The 23,600-nt window shown below is 32.9% G+C and overlaps 1 protein-coding gene across 2 annotated transcripts in view; it reads right to left on the minus strand.

Moving 5' to 3' along the window:
• The window catches only part of MMP16 (matrix metallopeptidase 16), a 287,063-nt gene that overhangs the window by 57,901 nt on the left and 205,562 nt on the right, over positions 1 to 23,600 (minus strand). The gene's annotated exons all lie outside the window — the stretch shown is intronic.

A 23,600-nucleotide genomic window follows, 5' to 3' on the forward strand; every position in this document is an offset into this window, starting at 1 on the left:
AACTGTTAGCATCTATCACATTACCCTGTTTAATTTTCACCTTTGAATTTGTTAATGTCTCAAATACTTATGTATATTTATGTGATTTTTGACTGTCCTTTCTTTCTCCCAAATAAAGCTCATCTTAGGAGAGTGATTTTGTGGTGCTCATTGTGGTATTCCCTGATACTAAGTCTGCCAGGCAAAGGCAGGCACCTTATAAATATTTATTGCATAAATCAAAAAATGCATTAAATAAGAAATGAAGATTAAAGTTATTCACAGCAGAAATGTGCTTTTTTGAAATATAAAGGCATTTTTAAATTAAAAAATACATTGACTTTTCTTTCCCAATTTGATCTTTGCCATTAATATTTACCAAGTTTTATATCGAGATATAGTAACTACAAAGTTTCATATTGTATATGTAAGTATACCATCATGAAAGCTCAGTAAAAAGTTAGCCTTTAAATGGATGAGATTGACCATCTGTATCTGTAACCCACTCAGTTGGTAGTGACTATCTCTTGGTGAAACTGGGATGCATGCAAATCTATGGAAGAATAACAAAGGTATTTAATTCTTCTTAAATATTTCCAAATATTCTAAGGAAATCCAGTATAAATGGAGGTTTTGCAATGGGCAATGCAGACTGTTTATTGTTTAAGAAAAAAAGGATATAAAAAGCAGATTTTGGTCAGGGGGACTTTACTACTACCCAGGGGACTGTATGTCCTGAAAACTTAACACATGTAACAATGTACAATATCAACTACATGCTAGCAAAACACTGGGAGTATCAGGCTATCAAAAAATGATTGCTCTAAGGATGCAATTAACATTGTCTAAGTGCTTCAGAAGCCGACTTTTGATTATAATGTGGCTTATAATGCAGAATCTTCTTGAGTATAATTAATTCATATTTTCTGTGAGAATTAAAATTCTCACTATAAATTGATAAGTTGCCACTTTGGCCCATCGATCAACCATAACCAGTCTTCTCTGATTTTTGTTTGTTCAGTGATTCCTTTTAAGCCCAAATCACTGAGACAGCCTGGTCCATAAACCTAAAGACTAGATCTTGATACACAGTGACCCTGAGTACTGAATGAACTGGCCAGCCACCTTCCTGGCTATGTTTAACACCTTAAAATAGAAAGCAATTCTGATTTACACTACCTTAATGTTGTTTGGTATCCAGATTTTAGCTGTTCTTTGTACTTCTTTATAAATAAAATTTTAAAATTAAGATAATAATTACATAAATGATGGATGATATTTTAAAATAACCCCCAAGCAGCATTTTTAATAGCACAGGAGGTCATTTTAGGCTTTACTTAGATAGGTGAATTACAAATGCTGACATGTTATACCCTGTTTCAGGAGTGTCTGGGTTATGGTTGAACATCAAACACAATCTTAAATGATATTTTCCTCCCTTTATTTCTATGTATATACTAGCAATTTCAATGACATTATAAATGTTTCATGTTTGAAAAGTATAACTAGAGAATTTCAAGGAAACAATCTCTACACGCTATATCAGAATTGGCCCAACACCCACACTGAATTCTCACATTAATATGAAATGCCATAACATTTATTTAGTATAAGGCGGGTCTGTCTTGGGCTTAGACCAAGGCAGAGTGTATTACTGGAAATAACAGAAAGAACTCTTTATTTTACATATAACATAACCACATATTGTGAGTTCTTGGGAAAGTACGATAGTGTATTTTTAATATGGGATAATTATATTCATTTCTTTTTTTCCAAACATGCTTTAGCCGTGAAATATTCTATGGTGGTTTCTTCCATATAACCCAACAGAATCCTTAACAAGTAAGAGATAAATGTTAGATAACCATAGATTTCACTGATAAATATAACTACCAAAATTATATATAGACTAACTTATAAAGAAAGTAACTATAAATATTTGAAATTATCGATAGTAATTAGAAGAGTGATAAAAAGATTAACTAGTGATATTGTTCACTGATTTTCAAATTGACATCCTTTTTAACACCAAATAAGATGGGCTATTGCTTTATTTTTAAAACTGTTTACTGACCATGATTATAAACATGAAGTACACAAAAGAAACAGTATCTTTCTCCCTTGTTCTATGTTCTGTCTAGTCTTTAGTTTTTGTAGCAAAGATCTAGGGCTAAAAAACCTCTTTATATTTATAGTTTATAAAATATTTTATAAAATACTTATGATTTGCAATACGTAGCTCTTAAGGAAATTCAAGAGGCAGATACATACCAGTAATACATCTCAAAAGAAGTTATGTCTGTTTTCTCCAGCCAAAAATTCAAAAATATAATTTCAAACTGAAATGTCAGTAGTAGGAAAATTTGTCCATTTTCTTTCCAGGTCTCATGAAAAACTGTTAGCCCCTTGTACTACAGTTAATAGGTTTTACTCTGTGTGTTATGTAAAGCCTCTCTATATGCCAACATGAAAACGGCCTTTAAAGGGACGTCAGAGCTTCAGAAACTGCTTGTCAAAAGGATTTCAGTTTTCTTTCTTTGGCCTTCCTAACCACTTTCAAAGGCTTATTTCATTCACAGTAGTTTCCATATTATTAATGCATATAGCCTGCAACTGTAATTCAGGGTGGGCCACATCGTTACAAAATTATAGACAGAGTTGATTAGGTATAAAAATACAAGGTACCGCTCTACAGATTTTACAGTACATTAATATTTTACTACTGGCAATGCTTAGTGATATGGAGGAAAAGAAGTCAATAATTTGCTAAAAGACATTTTTTTTAAAACCATCTATCAATGTTGCCTTGAAATCTGACTTAAATTTTTGCAAGTTTATTATAACTACAGGTAGACTGAAATATGTGTGTGTGTTTTTTTGTTGTTGTTCTTTAATTTTTTTTTTTCCACCAGCAACCTAAATAGAAATGGCATGTTAGAAAGTACTAAGAGTCCTGGATTCTGGTTTTGACTCCAATCTCTGACTTTGGTCTTCTATGCATTAGGGTAAGATGCATCTCTCATGTCTTACTTCCCCATCCGTACCATGGGGAAAGGATATCTGAATGCCTCTTTCAGTTCAGGCACAAAGTTGTAGTAAAAATGGGGGAACTGACAAGTTTCCAACTCTGCTTATACCTATTAGAAAATTCACAAGGAGCACCTATTTTATTTATAGATATTTGAAAGATGAACAATACCACTTGATTCATTAGGGAATTTTTTTTGTAAAGTGAGTTTTTGCTCTCATAAATAATATGCTTCAAAACCAAGTACAGCTCTTCCACCTGAATCTATGCCTGATTATCTAATGAGCCTTTGACAATGTAAGAGTATCCCTGACAGTACCTTCCTGAATAACCTCATCAAATTATTAGCTGAGCATTCAAAAGACTTCCCAAATCACTGATTACATAGAATGCATTCATTTAATAAATAACTATTTTCCACCTCCAAAAGCTAGGCGCTATGCTAGGCATTGGAAATGGAGTAGTGAATAAGAGAGTGGTATAAGAAAGCCAACTGTAACTTGTTCAAACTTTAAGCTCAAAACTATATTTTACTATTTATACCCCACAAGATTCCTGAAATATTGGTAAAGGAAAAAAGTAGCGACAATGTTGTCTGTTTACACTGTTGTGCAATACTCATTGTACAGATCTACAATCCCTAATCCACAGTTCTAAAACCCAGAGAGCTTGAAAGAAGAACGTTGTTTATTGATTTTGGTACAAACTTATTTGGCGGACAATATGATATCAACTATGTGAGAATATTTTAGAGACTATTTATACCAGTTGTTAATAATATTTATAAGTTTCATTGAAAGAATATTAATGGGTTTGATTATGAGTTATTTCCCTAGATCCTATGAGATTATTATGGAAGATATATTTTAAAACTGGCTGGCCTTCAGAGTTTTAGATAACAGATCTTCAGACCTGTGATTATATTTTAATAACTAATTTTTTAAAACTTAAAATGTCTTACTTGGATACATTGGCTAATCATAACTTCAGTGTCCCTATTTCAAATTTGAATGCTGATGGCAATGGCATTATTTTGAACAAAGTTCAGGACTGTATTTCCTGCTTCTAAAATTCTTCAAAGGATCACTGCCATTTTTTTTTGTCTTTCGTGTTTTAAAAATAAACAAGAGAAATATAACTACTTTGAAAACAAGAAATTTAGGTTCCTAGTCTTTCATCTGAGGCCTCAGGTATGTAATTTACTGTTGGACTGAGTGTTATGTCTAAAGACAGTCCCTGTCAGGAATATTGATTAGAAGTCTTCCCAACAGGCAATATGGGGACTGAAGGAATTTGTTAAATATGCAACCCTCATAGGAAAGTCACACCCTCTTCTGGCAAATATTGTCTAAATATATAGCTATACGAGGGTGTATTTTAATTTTTTAAAGGTTCCAGCCAGACTCATCCATGATTGGAAACATGAGAAAACACTCTAACATTATACATTCTAGCATTTAAAACACTGTAAGTGATCATATTTATTATATCCTGTAGACAGATTTCTCTCAATCTGTAACATTTGAGGATATGGCTCTGTAGTGACAATTTCATTGAAAGAAAAGACATTCCTGGGGCAAAATCTGCTTTTCCACTGTAGGTTTTAGTTCTTCCCCTGCACATGCACAGAATGGGCTCCTTCACATGGCAGATTTTAAAATATTCGATGTCACCTGTAATATCCCTTTTATTGATCTCTATTGGAAAGTCCTTATAACTTTGGTAAGAGTTTTCATAAACTCAATTAGGGAAAATGTTTTATGATTTCAGTTTAAATTTAAGTTATCTGTAAGAAAAACTATTTTTTTGGTTGAACCAGGATATTAACTATATTGATCCTCAGTATATAATTTGCCAAGGATCTTTTCTATGTACAGATTCATGCTGCTTAAACATTCTATTAAGAATGGAGGCTAGGTGCTGTGGCTCATGCCTCTAATCCCCAAATACTAACTTTGGGAGGCCGAGGTGAGCAGATGACTTGTGCCCAGGAGTTCGGGAGCAGCTTAGACAACATGGCAAAACACTGTCTCTACAAAAAATACAAAAATTAGCCGAGTGTCAGGGTATATGCCTGTAGTCTTGGCTACCTGGTAGACTCAGGTGGGAGGGTCACTTGAGCCTGGGACGCGGAGATTGCAGTGAGCCATGATCACACCACTGCACTCCAACCTGAGAGCCAGAGCAAAACCCTGTCTCAAAAAAAAAAAAAAAAAAAAAAAAAACAAGAATGAAAACATCAAAAGACTGGGACTTGGGATGCAGGACCTCCCCATCAACCCAGCCTTCCAACCTGCAAATGAAAATCAATTATGACAAAGTTCATAATACAGTTTGTTAAAGAATTACAATTCAGTTTGTTAAAGATTGAAGGAGGCCTTAATAGTTATACATAATTTTTCAAAGAATAAATTTTACTAAAAAATGTGTCACTGAGTTGAAGAAATTTGAGGAAATTGGATAATGGAATTACCTGGAGTTAGACAAACTGTGAGCTTAAGGGCACACTACTCCAGATTGCCAAGTCCTGCCCAAGACTTTTGACGCCAATGGCGAGGAGTCAGGGTCCAACTAGAGTCAGAGGGAAGAGTACACACAAGGACACCCTCACTCTGACACCAACTGCAAGTTTGAGAGATTCCTGAAATTCAGAGTTGATAATTTCCTGGAATGACTCAAAGAACTCACTGAAAACTATTATGCTCATCGATATCTTTTATTACAGGGAAAGGGTACAGATAAAATATCAGCAAAAGGGACAGACACATTGGACTAAGTGTGAGAAGCTTCCATTGTCCTCAGGATGTATTACTACACTAGTATCAATGTTTGATGACATCCATGGGCTACTGCCAACTATGGGTGCTCATCTGAGTTTCAGTGTCCAGAGTTTTTATTGAGTATTCATTATGTAGGCAGGATTGATTGACTGGTTGCCCACATGGGTGGGCTCAGCGTCTAGGTCTACTTATACCACGTGAATCACTTTAAATCACATGGTTGGTATTTCTGGTGTGGCCAGTCCCTACCCTATGATCCAGTGTCATCAGCCCCTTCCCTAAACAAAGAGACTGTATCAAGTATGACATAGGTTAACTCCACATATCAGAGGGCAAAAGCTAGGCTTCCTTTAGGGCATGGCCAATTCTTTATAACATAACAAATACTTATTTCAAGAGTAAATATTACTACTACAGATTAAAGGAATAAATGAAACTAATTACACAGTTGGAAATTCATAACATTCATTGACTTTTAAGAAGAGAAAAAGCAAAGTAGAAAACAACTTCATTGCCTATTATGAATGCCCGGCTCTCATCTGACACCTATCAAAGAAAATCCAAGTATAATATTATGAAAATTAATTTTGTAAGTATGTAAGAAAAGCCAAAAGAAGTATAAAAGCCTGTATGTAAACAAAATTATGGCTAAACTTGCAAAAATTTTTATGTTGATAAAACTATATGATCACTATTTTGTTCCCATTCTATGAATGATACATATGTAGATTTTTTTACACTGAGTTATTTGCCTAAACTGCCATAATTATAGCAAAATAAATTTTCCTATATTATGATAAAACCATTTTTTTCCTTAGAAATAAGTGATAAGTTGAAATAAGTGATATATGTATAAGGAATTATTTTTAGAAAATCTAACATATAGATTCAAATTTTATGTACATGTTCTAAATTTCATATATTCAAATTCTGTGTACGTTCTAAAAAGAATATAAGAATTTTTTTATATTATGAAAAACAGAATTATTTAAATAAAAGCCAAAGAGATTGGGGAAAATGGGAAACATTTTAAAATTTTTACTAAAATTTTATTTCCCAGCCTTGATTAAAATTTGTCATATTTTTCAGGTCCCATATCACTTCTGATAATTATTTTTAAACTTTACAGTCTAGAACCTTTTGGTTTTTAAGACAGCTGAAGTCTCTAATATAATATATACTGACTTAATACAATTTAAAACTATAAAAGTGACATAAAAGTATCATACATTTCAAAAAATTCATCCTAAAATGTATACCAATGATGACAATGTCTAACATCAGTTCAGCTATTTTGAAACATTTAAAATGCTTTAAATATCTTGCCTCATGATGAGATGGGTAGCACAACTATTATTATTTTCCTTATTTGACTAGAAATTTATAGTCCAATAACTGAAATTCTCATCAAGGTAAAATAGTCTGGCTCTAAAAGCCACGTATCCTGACTTTTAGTGCAGATTTTTTCCCCTGTAATATGTTGTTTCTCTTATTTAAAAAAACAAAAAACAAAAAACAGGGACACTTCATTAGTTAAAGTATCTCTTCCTCAGAAAAGCATCTCCCGATTTTAATGACCATGTTTTAAAAATGAAAATGAAACAATTTATATGCTCTTATTATACCTCCTGCCTCCTTTACTTTGCACTTTATATAGGTAGAATTTTATTTGTCTTCTTCTGATTAGTTGATTAATGTCTATTTGCCACACCGGACTGTAAGCTCTTTAGGGCAGTGGTACTGAGTGGTACTGACGCAGCTACAAAGATTCTCCTCATACAGAATATTAGCCCTTTGTCAGATGAGTAGATTGCAAAAGTTTTCTCCCATTCTGTAGGTTGCCTGTTCACTCTGATGGTAGTTTATTCTGCTGTGCAGAAGCTCTTTAGTTTAATTAGATCCCATTTGTCAATTTTGGCTTTTGTTGCCATTGCTTTTGGTGTTTTAGACATGAAGTCCTTGCCCATGCCTATGTCCTGAATGGTATTGCCTAGGTTTTCTTCTAGGATGTATATAGTTTTAGGTCTAACATTTAAGTCTTTAATATCCAGAATCTACAAAGAACTCACACAAATTTACAAGAAAAAAACAAACAACCCCATCAAAAAGTGGGCGAAGGATATGAACAGACACTTCTCAAAAGAAGACATTTATGCAGCCAAAAGATTCATGAAAAATGCTCATCATCACTGGTCATCAGAGAAATGCAAATCAAAACCACAATGAGATACCATCTCACACCAGTTAGAATGGCGATCATTAAAAAGTCAGGAAACAACAGGTGCTGGAGAGGATATAGAGAAATAGAAACACTTTTACACTGTTGATGGGACTGTAAACTAGTTCAACCATTGTGGAAGACAGTGTAGTGATCCCTCAAGGATCTAGAAACAGAAACACCATTTACCCAGCCATCCCATTACTGGGTATATACCCAAAGGATTATAAACCATGCTGCTATGAAGACATATGCACACGTATGTTTATTGTGGCACTATTCACAATAGCAAAGACTTGGAACCAACCCGAATGTCCATCAATGATAGACTTGATTAAGAAAATGTGGCACATATACACCATGGAATACTATGCAGCCATAAAGAAGGATGAGTTCATGTCCTTTGTAGGGACATGGATGAAGCTGGAAACTATCATTCTCAGCAAACTATTGCAAGGACAAAAAAGCCAAACACCGCATGTTCTCACTCATAGGTAGGAATTGAACAATGAGAACACTTGGACACAGGAAGGGGAACATCACACACCGGGGCCTGTTGTGGGGTGAGGGGAGGGGGGAGGGATAGCATTAGGGGATATACCTAACGATGACAAGTTAATGAGTGCAGCACACCAACATGGCACATGTATACAAATGTAACAAACCTGCACGTTGTGCACACGTACCCTAGAACTTAAAGTATAATTAAAAAAATAAAATAAAAATAAAAAAAAGATTCTCATTATACAGATGAAAAAACTCAGACTCAATAGTGGAATCATACAGGTGTCCTAAACCTAGGCTTTTCTGCTTTTACCATAAGGTAGTATATTTTCTTAAACACCACAAGGCCTCAATACAGATTCATAAAATAAATAGATACATTGAATATGACTATACATCAGAAACTATGTTCCTCCACATACTAATTATAATGTTACATGAGAAAGTTTCAGGAATCAATAAACTTCAGCATTTCTAATAGTAACTGCAAATGCAGCTGCTTGGAAAAGGCTATCTCTATTCAAGAGATTTCAGGATTATGAATAAGGAGGTTTATGTGTCAATGGCACATGAATGGCCAGCTCTTATATCAGCTCCTTTGGGCTTCAGCTCAAGGATATCAAGTCTTTGCCTAATGACCTGACCAGTTAACTGCTACAAATAACTGCACTTCACTGGTAAGCAGCGCAGCCCAAAGAATGCAGAGACTCAGCAACTGCTCTAGGTGAGGGGCAAAGAGCCTTGGTTTAACAATAGCTCCATTTAATTCTCCATAAAAATGCTTGCTGCCCTTTGATTGGACAGATTAAGAATATGATGTACCATGCTTTTGAGTCAAGTTTCAGTAAATAATATTTGTACAAAGAAAAGGAAAACATTATAGCTTCTTTTTACAGAAGTCCCTATATTCTAGTATTTGTCATCCACTTCCAGATAGGACATATCCCTGCTATCTGGCTGTCTCTGATTCTCTTCATAATTTGAACTCCCTCTGACATTTGAAGATGAGCCTCATTAAAAACATCCAGTCTTGGCTTCCTGTGATTCAGTGTCTAGTCACTTATTCATAGTGTTACAATTCTTAGAGCTGCTCTTTTGTCCTTATGAGAAAAGACTGAAACTGTTTTTCTTCTGCTCTCATATCAACACAACAGTCAACATGGACTGTGTTTTCTGTGACCCCAAAATATGTGGAGATTTGTCCCTACCAGCAAGTGTGTGATCAATTCTGCAGTGGATATCAGCTGAGTGTCCTTCAATCCAAGGCTGGGGACTAAGTCCCCAAAACTGCCTCCCTCCCTCTTCAGACAAGCAGTGGCAACTCTGGACCCACAGAACTTCTGACCAACTAGCCTCAAGTTAGGTCTCAACTATCCGATCCCCTTTGGATTTGATTAATTTACAGATGTGTCACACAGAACTCAGAGAAACACATACATTTACCAGTTTATTACAAAGGATATGACAAAGATGAGGAGTGCACAGACTGAGGTATGGGGAGAGTGGGGCAGAGCTTCTATCTCCTCCCTGGGCATGCCACCCTTCAGGAACCTCCATGTGTTCTGCTATTTAAAAGCTCTCCAAACCCTGTCCATTTGGGTTTTTATGGTGGCTTCATTATGTAAGCATGATTGATTCAACCACTGGCCATGAAATTAACCTTCAGTCCCTCTCCCCTCCCCTGAGGTTAAGGAGTGGGGTTGAAAGTCTTAACCCTCTACTCTTGTCTCCCTCTTTCCAGTGGCCAGCCCCCATCCTGAAACTACCTAGGTAGGGGCTGCCAGCTGTCAGTCAACTCATTCGCATAAAAAAAGATATCACTTTGAAGATTACAAGGCGTTTAAAAATTGTACATCAGGGTCCAAGACCAAATATATATTTTATAATACCATAGTCCACTTGCCCAAATCTCTTTTTTGCTAGTTGTCTTCACTCTTGCCTTTTAGGAATGGGACTCTTCTTACCAGTTCCACCCCCAGGAACTGTCTTTTGCTCAACACTTCTCATTAGCTCGGTCCCCTACATTCTGTTCCCACCAAGTCATTCTTAGTCTATTCTGTTGGCCAGTTAACCTGGCCAGTGGGATAAAGCTTCAAGTTCCCAACATGGCATATAATATTCTTTATGAAGCAGTTCTGTTTGAGACTTTCCATCTTCATTTCTCAATCTCCTTGCCTTGATTTCTATAGTAAGCTACATTCCTTTCCCAGTGCACCATATCCCTTCGTACCTCCAGTCTTGGCTAACTTTACACCCGCACATGCAGATTATATCCCTTCACAAAAACTCTTTCCCAATATATGTGGTCCTCCTAAGTGCTCCCACTGTACTTTGTACATTCGTGTATTACAGAACATAACAATGCATTGTGATGATCTAGTTACTGGTACTTTGCTAAACTATTTTCTTCCTGAGGGAAAGAATAAGAGTGGCTTGGTCATCACTTTATTCCTAATGTCTAGCTACTACTTGGTAGCTGGATAAAACTTCCTTAATTTAAAGAATAAAAGCAAATGAATAAAAGATTACAGTAGTTATAAGCTTCCTGAGAGTAAGGAATGTTGTCATAGACTCCATTGCAATCACTTTCAGGTCAATATAGTGCTTTGCACAATACTAATAGTAGTAGTAATAATAACACAACCATCATCAACTTCTACAACCATAACTTCAGTTGCTGAAATTCCTTGAGATCTGTTTTGTCCCAGGCTCTGTGCTAACTGCTTTTTATGGCTAATAATTTATTAGTGTTTGTTTAGCTGACAAACTTTGCTATATGACAGCTCTCACACGACATAATTTAACAAAACTCTCTGAATTAATTGCTAAATACCTTGCCACTTTGCATGATTTTAAAGTATTTCTATAATGAACAGAATCAATTCTCACCATATACCTACAAAACAGCAAAACTGTTACATAAACAAAATAAGTGGTTAGCTTGATTTACATAAGGCTATTTCCACTTGAGATTAATGCATAGTGGGCACGGATTCTTACCTAATTGGACACCTTTGCTAGCCAGGTTAAATTATATTATTGAAACTTGTCATCATAATATTGTCCAAGGACATTTAGTCAGTCTAAAGAAAAATTCCAATGAATATTTTAAAAGGTTTTGCCTATTTTATTTTTAAAAATTGGTATGGCTTCACCATCACTTAATATATTACAGTCTTCACATTTATAAAGCTTCTTTTATATCACTATATTTTGAGCTACTAAACATATATATAACATTATTACAATAGTACATATTTTAAAAATCTACTCATGATTCCTTCACTCCAAGATTTGTCTATCTTTTCTATGCCTTGTCAATGCATGTATTTTAATAATAAAATTCATGACATAAAATCTAATATTTTAATATTTTGTTTATACATGATAATCATGTCTCATCGTTTCATATATTCTTCATAATTAATGTTTCAAATGATTTTCATTCTATTCCATTGAGTTGGTGTACAGCCAGTGCATAATAATGCTTCAGTTAATGATGTACCGCCTACAAGACAGGTGGTTATAATGAGGCTAAAAAATTCCAATTGCCTAGTGATGTTGTAGCCATCATAACGTCATAGTGCAATGCATTACTCATGTGTTTATGGTGATGCTGGTGTCAACAAACCTATTGCGCTGCCAGTCATGTAAAATTATAGCACATACAATGAAATGCGGTATGTAACACTTGATAATAATAAATGACTATGTTAATAATTTTTATATACCTACCATATTACGCGTTTTATCATTACTTCAGAGTGAACTACTTATAAAAGAAAAAGTTAACTATAAAACAGCCTCAGAAAGGTCCTTCGGGAGGTATTCCACTGAAGGGGACAAGATGTGGAGGTAGAAGACAGTGATGAGGATAATCCTGACACTATGTAGGCCTAAGCTAATGTGAGTGTTTGTGTCTTAGTTTTTTAACAAAACAGTTTAAAAAGAAAAAAAAAATCCAAAAAACACAAAACATTTTCAATAAAAAAGCTTATAGAAGTAAACAAGTTACAGTAAGCTAAGGTTAATTCATTATTTTAAAAATTATAAATTTAGTGTAGCCTAAGTATAAAATATTTATGAAGTCGACAGTAGTGTACAGGAATATCCTAGGCCTTCACATTCAGTCATCATTTACTCACTGATGCATCCAAAGGAATTTCCAGTCTGCAGGCTCCACTCATGGCAAGTGCACTACATAGGTGTACCATTTTTTATCTTTCATCTCATCTTTTTTTTTTTTACCTTAGCTATCATTAGGCAACTCATGACTATTATTATTTGCTATACCACTACCATATTACTGGATAATCTGAGTTGGCTTGAAAAATTTTTTCCTACTGGCCAAAAAGGTGCAGTAGATATCTTTGTTCATTTTAATTTTTACTTTATTATTTTGTGGATGAATTACCATATACGGGGTTAGTAATTGGAAAACTACGCACATTCTCCTGTTTGTTGTAACATGTAGTATTACTGTAGTTTAAATTCAAAATCACCTTTAAAATTTGACTCATTTGCTATTCATACTATCTATAGTTTCTTTAAAATAGACATGTAAACAAACACAATATAATGTTCTGAAACTGCAAAGTAGTGTAAGAAGCATAGTGATGGAAACAGAAAAATTTGGAACCAAATGTCAAGCAAATAAGTTCTATGGAAAATTGGTTGCCCCACCATCTCCCTGTCACTTCTCTCATTCATGGTAGAGGGGAAAAGTGAATACTTAAGAAAACACTTTTCAGATTCTCAAAATCATTCTTGCTTTCAAGGGGAAGAGTCTAATTCTAGAATATGTAAAAGTGTTTCTATTAATGCCAACAATAGTATTCTAGACAAAAGAAAGATTAAAGACAAAGATGCATAATTAAAATAAATCTCTGCTATTAAAGACAACATTAAAAACAACAAATTTTCCTTGATTAAATGTTCAGTGAAAAATAAAACTGCATGACAAAAAAGAATAAAATATTAAAAATAATCTTTAATTTTATCATCCAGAGATAACTGTTCTTAACATTACAGTATTAGTCCTTTGAGAATTTTTTATTTATAAATCTATTTGTATATATGCAAATATATACACGCACATGCATATATATACGTGTGTATATATATTTACATGTTATGTGTATATATATATGTATTTATAGTTACAGATTAAAATCACTTAAATTGTAGATTTCACTTTCTCTCCTACCTCTGGCTACATACATCACCACCCCAGAGACACTCAGTGTTTTCAGTTTCTTGTATCCCTTTTAGGGATAATTTGTATCTGGGTATGAGTGTGTATCTGGGTATACATAGGAATCTCGGTATAAGTATGTGTTCCCCAACTTCTCCCTCTTAAATGGCATGGTTTAAAAATTGCTCTGCACCTCGCTTTAAAAATATGTATCTTGGAGATTCAACCTCATTCTTTAAAAATAGCAACATTGTATTACATTGGCTAGGATATGTCTAAGGCTAAGTTCCTCTTGCTGGACATTTACATTGTGTCCAGTTTTCTGTCAACAATGCTGAAATGACTGTTTATGTACACAGCCTTTGAGTGCTTTTGAGAGTAAATCTTCAAAAAACCTTTCCCAGGCAGATTCCTGGTGATCAAACATTTTTCTGAAAGGTAGTAAAAATGTATACTCACATTAACAGAATGACAGTGCCAGTTCCCCACATTCTCACAAATGTAAGATACTATTAACCTTTGACTTTTGTCAGAATAATGAATTTTAAAAAAACCTCACTGTATTTTTAATTTGCATATACTTCTATAAGTATGTATGAGTTACTTGTTATTCTTTAAAATGTATATGCATTTCTTTATCTTCATGTAATTTTTCAACTGGGTGTATTTCCTTTTTTCATTTATAAGCCCATTATAATTTTTAAAAGTAACACTTCCTATATGTGTATTGCTTTTCAAGTTGATTCATAAATATTTTCAGCCATGTAGAAATGTCTATATTAAATGTTATTAAATCTATCAAGGTATTATGAATAGCTTTTTAATCCTGTACCTTATTTAGAAACAACTCAATTTCAAAGTATATATACACATAATCAAAATACAAAAGATTTTGCAAGTTTTCTTCTAGTACTTTTATGGTTTAATATTTCCATTTAAATAGTTGATCCACCTTGGAATTTACTTAGATTTTTTTCCCTGACTCTATTCTGTTCATTTGTCCCATCTAGTAATCTCTAAATGTCATCCAATTTTAAATAAATTTGCATAACAGTAAGTTTTAAAATACAGTAGTACAGTCTTTTGTATTTTTATACATTTACATTTTTCTATATAATCTTTTATGTTACCTGGTTAAAAACTAAGGTGCTATTTTTATTAGCCATTTTAATTTTATCAAGTCTTCTTATAAATGAATATCATAATTTTCATTTACTCAAGTCTCGGGACTTTCAGTGGAATTACTTTTGATTTTTAGAATAATCAGGGGAAAGTAATTTTTTACAATATTGTATATTTCATTCAAATACATGGAAATTCTTTTCATTACTTCTCTATTTTTATGCTTAAAATTATATATTTTGTTATTCTTTAAGGTTTTGAATATTTCATGTTATATTTTCTCCTGAGTAGTGGAATCAGACTGAATTTAAGGATGGATACAGAGAATCAAAATTTTTATTAGAGTGAATCTTTTAATCAAGAATAGGATACATCTTTCTATTTATCAAAATCGTATTTTGGTGCTACAATAAAGTTCTAACTTTTATTCATGGAAGTTCTGCACATTTCTTTACCAGTGTAGCCCTAGATGTTTTATTTTATATTGCTATTGTGTTGAGATTGTTTCTTTTTATATATTTTGGTGTTAATTAGGAGAAATTCATCTGCATTTAACAAAAAATATAAATACACTTGTTGAGTAAAACTAAAAACTATTAAGAATAAAAACAAGAAATGCAGAGATAAGCTGTCCATAGCTTGATATATGGAAACTAATTAACTTTAATGTTTCTCTTTCTCATATGATGTCAAACATAAATATAATAATCCATGTAAAGCATATAGAAAAATCATCTTAGGTGCTTAATAGGTGTTATCTATATTATTATTCCAATATATGTGGGTGGAATATGAAACTTTTATCAATAATAAAAAATAGGATAAAGCTAGGCTAATAATTTGGACAAAAATTAAAATCCCTGTTTATACCTTATACCAAAGTAAATTCTAGATGAAGTATAAAGATTTAAACTGAAAAACATTCCTGAATGCCAGATGAAAAAATATTAAAAATAATGAAGAATTCTATAAGTTCACTGGTCACACAATTAACACATAAAAATCAGCAACTCTCTTCATAAAGAAAGAAGCTTTAGAAAGTGTTGGAGAAATGGCTAGCTATCTAACCAATATCTACTCCCTCTTTTTTTCCTGCTAACAAATTCTTGATGTTGTCTGAGAGAGCAATTTGCACAATTTAACATTCCTGCTCACCCAGGCATCTTTTCATCTAGGAGGGTAACATAGCCCAGCCATAGTAAGGACACTAAGCATTTGTCTATTTTCCCTGACATGGTTACTATATGTTTCAATTTTAACCTTTTTTCTTCTTTATATAATATGGGATATCTGGAGGTGCAGCATCCATCCTGAAAAACTGAGGACTGAAAAATCAATTGTGGTATGCAGGGAGTGGTGATTGATAGTGCTGGGATTGAAAGTTTGGCATAAGACTTACAATTACTATCCTGTCCATAACACTACTCATAAAACTGTCAATTACTGTCCTTTTACATGTAAGTTAGAATCTTAAAGTGTAAGGTTTCCATTCCCTAATTCCATCGAAGTTATGATTGGAATAATTTTTGCTTTGTAGAATAATGTGGGAGAGTAATGCTTTTCCAATATTAAGTTTTTTCCATTCAAGCTTGGTAAATCTCTCCATTTATCAATTCTTTTAGATTTCCATCATTAAAGTTGTGTATTGTAAAGTAAAGTTGTGTGTTGTAAAGTCTGTTGTTGCTTTTGTTTATAGATACTGTATATTAGATCCACTTAATTGAGAAATGATTATGAAGTGCTAATTGTAAATACTCTTCTAAGCATTGGGAATAGACGAACAAGACAACCAAGAACTTCTCTCATGAAGGTTAAAATGCAGAGAAGACAGAGTTAGAAGTAAAAAGATTGTTTATTAAATATATATTTATTGAATGTTATGAATGTGCCAGGTTCTTCTAGTTAAGTGTAATCCAATGAGTTATTCATTTGTGTCAAAAATATTTTCATTTATATAGTCTTTATAGTTATTAGATAAGTTACATTTTATTTTTTTCTGTGGTTTAGGGAGTCTTTCTTAACAGTGTTAACAGTTTTAATTTTTTCTGTTGATTTTCATGGACTTTTTCAGGTAGACTATCACATAATTTGCAAATAATTACAGCTTTCACACCTATTTTATTTTAAAGATTTATACTTGTAAGACCGTCTTGTGAAAGATAAAATAAATAAATGCTTTTAAGAGATTGTGAAGACCTGGGTGAATGTTTAAATAACTTCACATAATCCACAAAGCACAGTGATAATTACAACATAGTTAACTAAAAGTTTAAAAAGGGAATACCAAGAATAAAGTCTAATTTTTGCTTTAGAGAAATATAGGAGGTCAACAGTGGCACATTCACAAACGCCAAATTTGAAAGAAAAAATCAGAAAAGTGTTATTTTTTCAAAGTTCCTAAAATAAAATACTTTCCATGTGCACTATAAATCTTGAAACGAAACTTTATTTATCTTGAATTAATGTAAAAGCATTTTGAAGCATGAATTGTGAATATAAGCACTTTCTATGCAAAAATGTCAATATAAAAAAGATAAATTATAACATATATAAAACACAGACAGAAAAACAGACATTTCTAACATGGAAAAGACTTGGATAATATTGCTATGGAGTAAAAGGGTTTTTAAATTGAACCACAATTAATATAATTTCAGAAAACATTTTTGCATGATTATAGGGAATTGCCTTGTTTATATTCTAAATTTATACCAAAATAAAATGTACATAATAAAATATATCTTAAATTCCAAAATATGTATATTTTGTATATGCCTTATTTGGAATTTTACCAAAATAAAATGTACATAATAAAATATATCCAAAATTCCAAATAAAGCATATATTAAACATTGCTTTATACCATTGAAAATAATTTTATTGAATCCAAAACAAGTATCCAAATATATGCTCAAAATATTTAAACTCACCCAAAAACAAAGTGACTGAGAAGAAAATTGGAAACTCAGGTAACTGAGTCCATTCTTACTGACTAATACTTGCCTTTAATAGCTAAGAAGCCAGGAAATGTCAATTAAAACATTTAAAGATTTCAAGGAGAAATTTGAAAGCATAATTGTAAATACAAATATTTTAAAAATAACTTAATATTGACATTAAAATGCAGTATTACATATAATTCCAGTTGCTTCCTAAAATGTGTACTAAAATATTTAAAAGGCTATGATTTTGTACTACAGGAAAACTTTATTTAATTCTCTGCTTTCAATGTCTTGGCGATTGCTCCCTTTGGTCTTATGTGAATCTAGACCCAATTACAACATGCTATTAATATTATCAGGACACTTCCTGGCAGTATGGAATTAAGCTGTGACTGAAAGTAATTTTCGATTACACTGTGCCGTGTGATTTCTGTAAGTACTGTTTTGTTTGTAAAACACTTTTCGGACTCTCTGCCAACAAAATAGTTTTTAATCATTTCATTGAGTAAAGTGATATGATACGAATAATAACAATAAACTGTTTTATTCACCTCCTTTATATCATGAGAATTATGGCCATATACTATAATTTTTATTCAGCTAAATGTTATTTTAAAAATAATTTCAAATAGTATCAGAATTTGAGTTAATTAATATGATGAAAAGTTAAAAATGCTAAGTCTGCTTTGCTACATAAAAGCTACCATTTCCTGAGCTTACAATACATCTGTGATGGAGTTTATTAGCCATTATACAAATGAGGAAAGTAAGATCAGATATACTTAGCAAATATTTGTCTACTATGTTCAGGACACTGTGCAATTCAGCATAGAATAAGATAGCTACAGTCTCTGTGTGGAGCATACAGCAAATGGGATCTGACTCAAAGTCTATCTTTAATGTCAAAGAGTTTAAGGATGATCTCATCCAAATGTAAAGAAAGACATACAACTATGCAACAGGAATAAGTTGTACCACTAAATTGAGAGTTGGGAGAGAATTTTTCTAAGGGTAAGAGAAAAATCCATCCCACTATATGGGGTTACAAGACGCCAAAATATATATAATCCATAGTTAACGTTTTTGAAATTCTACACATATTGCAGTTCCTTTTCATATATCTAGACCAATGTAGACCTGTGAAATGACAGTCTGGACAGAAATAAAGATTGATGAAAGCCTTCTGCTGCTCTACATACTGCAGCAGAAATCTGGAAAATAAGCGAATATTTGGTACTGACAGGGAAAGGCCTGTAGAGCCACGAGTGTTTGAAATGTTCCAGAAACAACTGGGAGGAGAAGTGTGGCTGGAGTTCTGTGAGTAAAAATGAGCAAATTAAGATAGAGGAGGTAAGATCAGAGAGGTATGGGGAAATGGGACGATCATGTAGCCTTGTGAGCAACTGAAATAACTTTGGCTTTTATTCAAGTCAGTTATTGAAGAGTTTTTAGCAGTGCAGTGGTACGATTTGATGCATTGTTTTACAATGTCATTCAGTATGCAGTATTGACAACAGACTGAAAGGAGGCGGCGAGGGAGGAAGCAAAAAAACCAATCTGGGGGATACTACAATAATTAAGATGTTATGTGATGTTTATGAAACAAAACCACCTTGGCAAATGAAATTGAGCCATACTCCGTATTTACTTGAACTATGATTCTTCAGTAGAATTAAGAAGGTGGTCGTAAATGAAGACGGTAACATCTAAGAATAAACAGTGTGTGTAAATGAACAGATAAGAATTAGACAAAGGAAAAAAACAAATCATATCTGCTTTGGCTTGACTTTTTTTGGGTAAATGATGAAATTCTTTCCTGACTCAGAGCCATGAGACTTGCTCTTCTAGATTAACTGGAAAGACATTTACTATACTTCTTCGAATACTGTTCCACGACAGCTTTGCCTCTTCAAATTAACCTTTCTAGTTCTAGTGTAAAGTACTAGCCTCTGCTTACTCCTCTTAAAGAACTGGTCAGTAATGAAAGGCAACTATCCTTTTTTTTTGACACTAAAGGAACTCCTGGTGCTGTATACAATTTTTCCTATTTCCAGCTTCAAAAGAATATAGTTACCACTATATGCATTCATTCATACATAGTGAAATATTGTGTAGTGAAATATATTCTGTACAACTTTGGCTAATTCTTGCCTTCTGCTTTTTTTACACAACAAAATAACTAAAATATTCAGTGTTCTTATCTTGTAGTCCAAAGGTGCTTTGAAAGTATTCATTTGAACAATCAGATCTTGCTGTTGTCAGCTTAGTTACAACAGCTTACACTCTTCAAGGAGTAGTATTAAAATCACCTTTTCTAGGGTAAGGACAAAGCTTCTTTTGTTATTGTTATTTTGTTTCTCTCTTCTTTGGCATTTTGTTTTGATTCTCATTTCCTTGGATTAGGTGGTCTACATTCTCTAAAGATTATAAAGCTGAATGGCTTAAATATTTCATGCATAAGGACAGAACGGTGTGTGTGTGTGTGTGTGTGTGTGTGTGTCTGTGTGTATGTATGTATGTAGATACATATCCCACCTCCTACAGAAACACATATCTAGGTGAACTCACTTTAAATAAATGGATGCCTGGAAAGTACAATGTAAATCAAATCCTCTGAGAAGAAGCTCACAACCAAAAAGCATTACGCTGAAAGTCCTATTATAAAGAAAGGCTTCTTACAAGAAAACAAAATTACCTTATGATATTACCTTTTGCTTACATCTAGATTTTTTTATTTTTGGCTTAAAAATCACACATACAGAATTTACATAAATAATACTCATTGAAATCTTTGGGCAAGGAATAACAACTTACCAAAATAAAATGCTTCAGGGATTTCATTTAGGCTGACTATCATCGTATAAAAATAATATTGGTCACAGTTTGATTATGCAATTCTTACAATGACATCCCTATTCATTAGCACTGAGCCCTATGAAGGTCACGTGAACCACCTTCTGCTCTGGAGAAGTAAAAATCTTGTTGAGGAACACATTTCAATAAGAAATAATTACAGAAGACAGAAATTAATAACACACTAATTGAATATAGAGAATAAATATAAAAATCACTAGAGAGAATCAATCAGAGAAGATGGGACATCAGGAAGATGCTGAGGAGGGAACATTTGGATAGGCAGGACTCAAGAAGCTACCCCCAGACATTAAAATTTAGGAGAAAATAAGTGTTGATGGGCAAGGGTTGAGGAGATGAAGACGCTTCTAAATTGTGTAGAGTTTGTAATAAACAAAAGTAGAAAATCAACTTATATTAATAAGAGTGAGATCAAACAACGAGCAATACTAAAAATATTTGAAGAGACAGTCAATAAGGAGCAAAATATGAAAAATAATGATGTGTATATTGAAGAAATGTTGAAATGGCAGAAAGATCAGATATGGGGTAATGACATTAATTTAGAAGTAAAGGCAGTCTAGACTAAGTAAGTATAGAGGAGAAATTAGGAGACCAATAAGCAGTCATTGGCACTGAAAAACAGAATTCCAGGCTCTGTCATATGTAAGTGTTCTCATATCCTTCTGTGACATTCACAAGTGGAACATCTGTATGAAGCCTTTCACCCACGTGTCCACCTTGAAGACTAGAATGTAATTTGCAAGAAACCCAAGTGTAGCCTATTTTGTTCACTGCTACATAGCCAGTGCCTAAAATAATATCTAGCCTACAGTATGAGTGCAATAAATATTTCTTGAATACTTACCATTTCAAAATATAGTTGAAAGTCTACTTTTCTTTTGAAACTTTTCTCAATTATTTCAGGTAATAAAGTAAAAAGTTTAGTGGGGAAAACATAGGTTTTGGAATCAAGTAGATCTGTGTTCAGCTACTGACTACCTCTCAGAAGTGTTTCAAAAAAACTTTTCTGACTTTCAGTTTTTTAAATTTGTAAAACAGAATGTTACCCATCTTTCAGTGTTTTTATGAGGTCAGAGACACATATTGGTTATCCAATCTGTGACAACTATTAGCTAAGAGCCAGATATCATTCAATCATGCTTTCTTCACATCTATCCAATGTTGCATATGTCTGAATTATAAGATTATCACTTTATACTAGATAGTAACATGTCTGTTTTTTCTCCCTCCATACGCAAACTTTTTGCTGTACCACCCACTTCTTTAACATGCCTAGAAATTTTGTCTCAAAATTCATTACAACTCCAATCTCAGTAAAATTTCCTGTTTGATTAGACTTCAGTACTTTCTCTTTGTTTCAGTGTCATTACTTTTACTCTTACGTATTAAAAGTATTAATGTTCAAGTTTGTCTTCATTCCTGAAATATGAGCTGTGCAGACAGGATGCTAGTTTCCATTCACACATTCTTGATGCCTAGGAAAGTACACTGGACACACAGACACATTTTATCAAAGATGAGATAAAAACAAAAAGTATGAAATTATGTGACAAAACGTTCTCTAGGCAAATGGAGATTACAAAGAACAAAATGCCTATTAGAAGATGTTATCTTCCAGAGAAATTATTCTTAGAAAGAAAGCAATAATTGTTGGAATTATTGACAAAATGAAAATTGGGCAGATTTTAGAAACTCTGTCCTGTCAGGGATTTTGATAAAGGAATTCAAGATAACCTCAGAGTTTAGGGAAGCAGGCCTTAGTTATATTTTTTATATACCTGTTTTGATATTGGAAATAGCAGCTATTGCATTCTACTTGAGAGTCTGATCCATGTACTTTTTATCAGTTCCTGATTTCAGGAACCAGTGATCACAGGACCTTATTTTATTAGTCAACAGCACTTACTAAACTTTTACAATGTGCAGAGCAAAGAGGCTGTTGAAAGCGATCACTAGATATGAAGACACCAGGCTCCTCTGAAATCAGCAACCTACTTAGACAGACAGGAATAATGAAAAAATAATGTACCCAGAGTCAATTTCACATCATATTCTCAGATAAGGTTGATGCTTTGGTGTTATTATTATGATATCAAGGTATAAAGCCTGCAATGTTGAAATTCTGCCAACCCTTCAGTTTTCATCAGGTGTCTTTTAGAATAAACAAAAGATTGCACTTTGAGTTCATTTCAACTAGTTGCTGTGGGCTTAGCCACAATGAGTAACAACATGAGTAACACAGAGTAACACAATGAGTAACAAAAGTAAGATTTTCTTTACTCTTTGAATCTAAGTTTATTAAACTACTTGAAATAGAATGGCGATATCAAATTACGTATTGCAGGGCATTTATAGAATTCAAAAATCTATTCATGTGCTTGAAGAAACACATTGATTTTTTTCCTGGAAAGCATGATGCTTTTATGCATATTACATCGAATCCAGATCTTATTTTTCAATAAAGAAAATAGAGTATTTTATCTAGTTAAAATTATATGAAATCTGTATTTTTAAATGATAGCTTCTGGTGGACAGAAAATTACATAGACAGTATGTAAGTAGAACAGCATTGGATTATTTATTGATTTATGTCCACCAAAACTGACAGCACATTGTTTTATTTTAAAATAAATAATATTGGCAAAATGTGGCTCTTTTAATACTCTACTGCCAACATACAAACTTACTTTCTTAATCTTTAAGACTGGCTTACAAATACTGAGGGGAAAACTATTTTTCAGTATTATATTCACCTTCCAATATCACATAATTTACTTTTGATATACTGTTTAATTATTAGTGTTATTTTCTGAGACCCCAACATTAAAAGTATTTTTGCAAATGTAAAATTAGTTTCAGCTTGTAGCCTTTTAAAAAAAATAATATAAATTAGTTAGATATAACTGCCTGACTAACAATATCAAAACAATAACATTCATATGTAAAGTCAAAATGA

This window comes from Gorilla gorilla, chromosome 7 (genome assembly GCF_029281585.2).
Source record: "Gorilla gorilla gorilla isolate KB3781 chromosome 7, NHGRI_mGorGor1-v2.1_pri, whole genome shotgun sequence".
In the NCBI taxonomy this organism is placed as follows: Eukaryota; Metazoa; Chordata; class Mammalia; order Primates; family Hominidae; genus Gorilla; species Gorilla gorilla.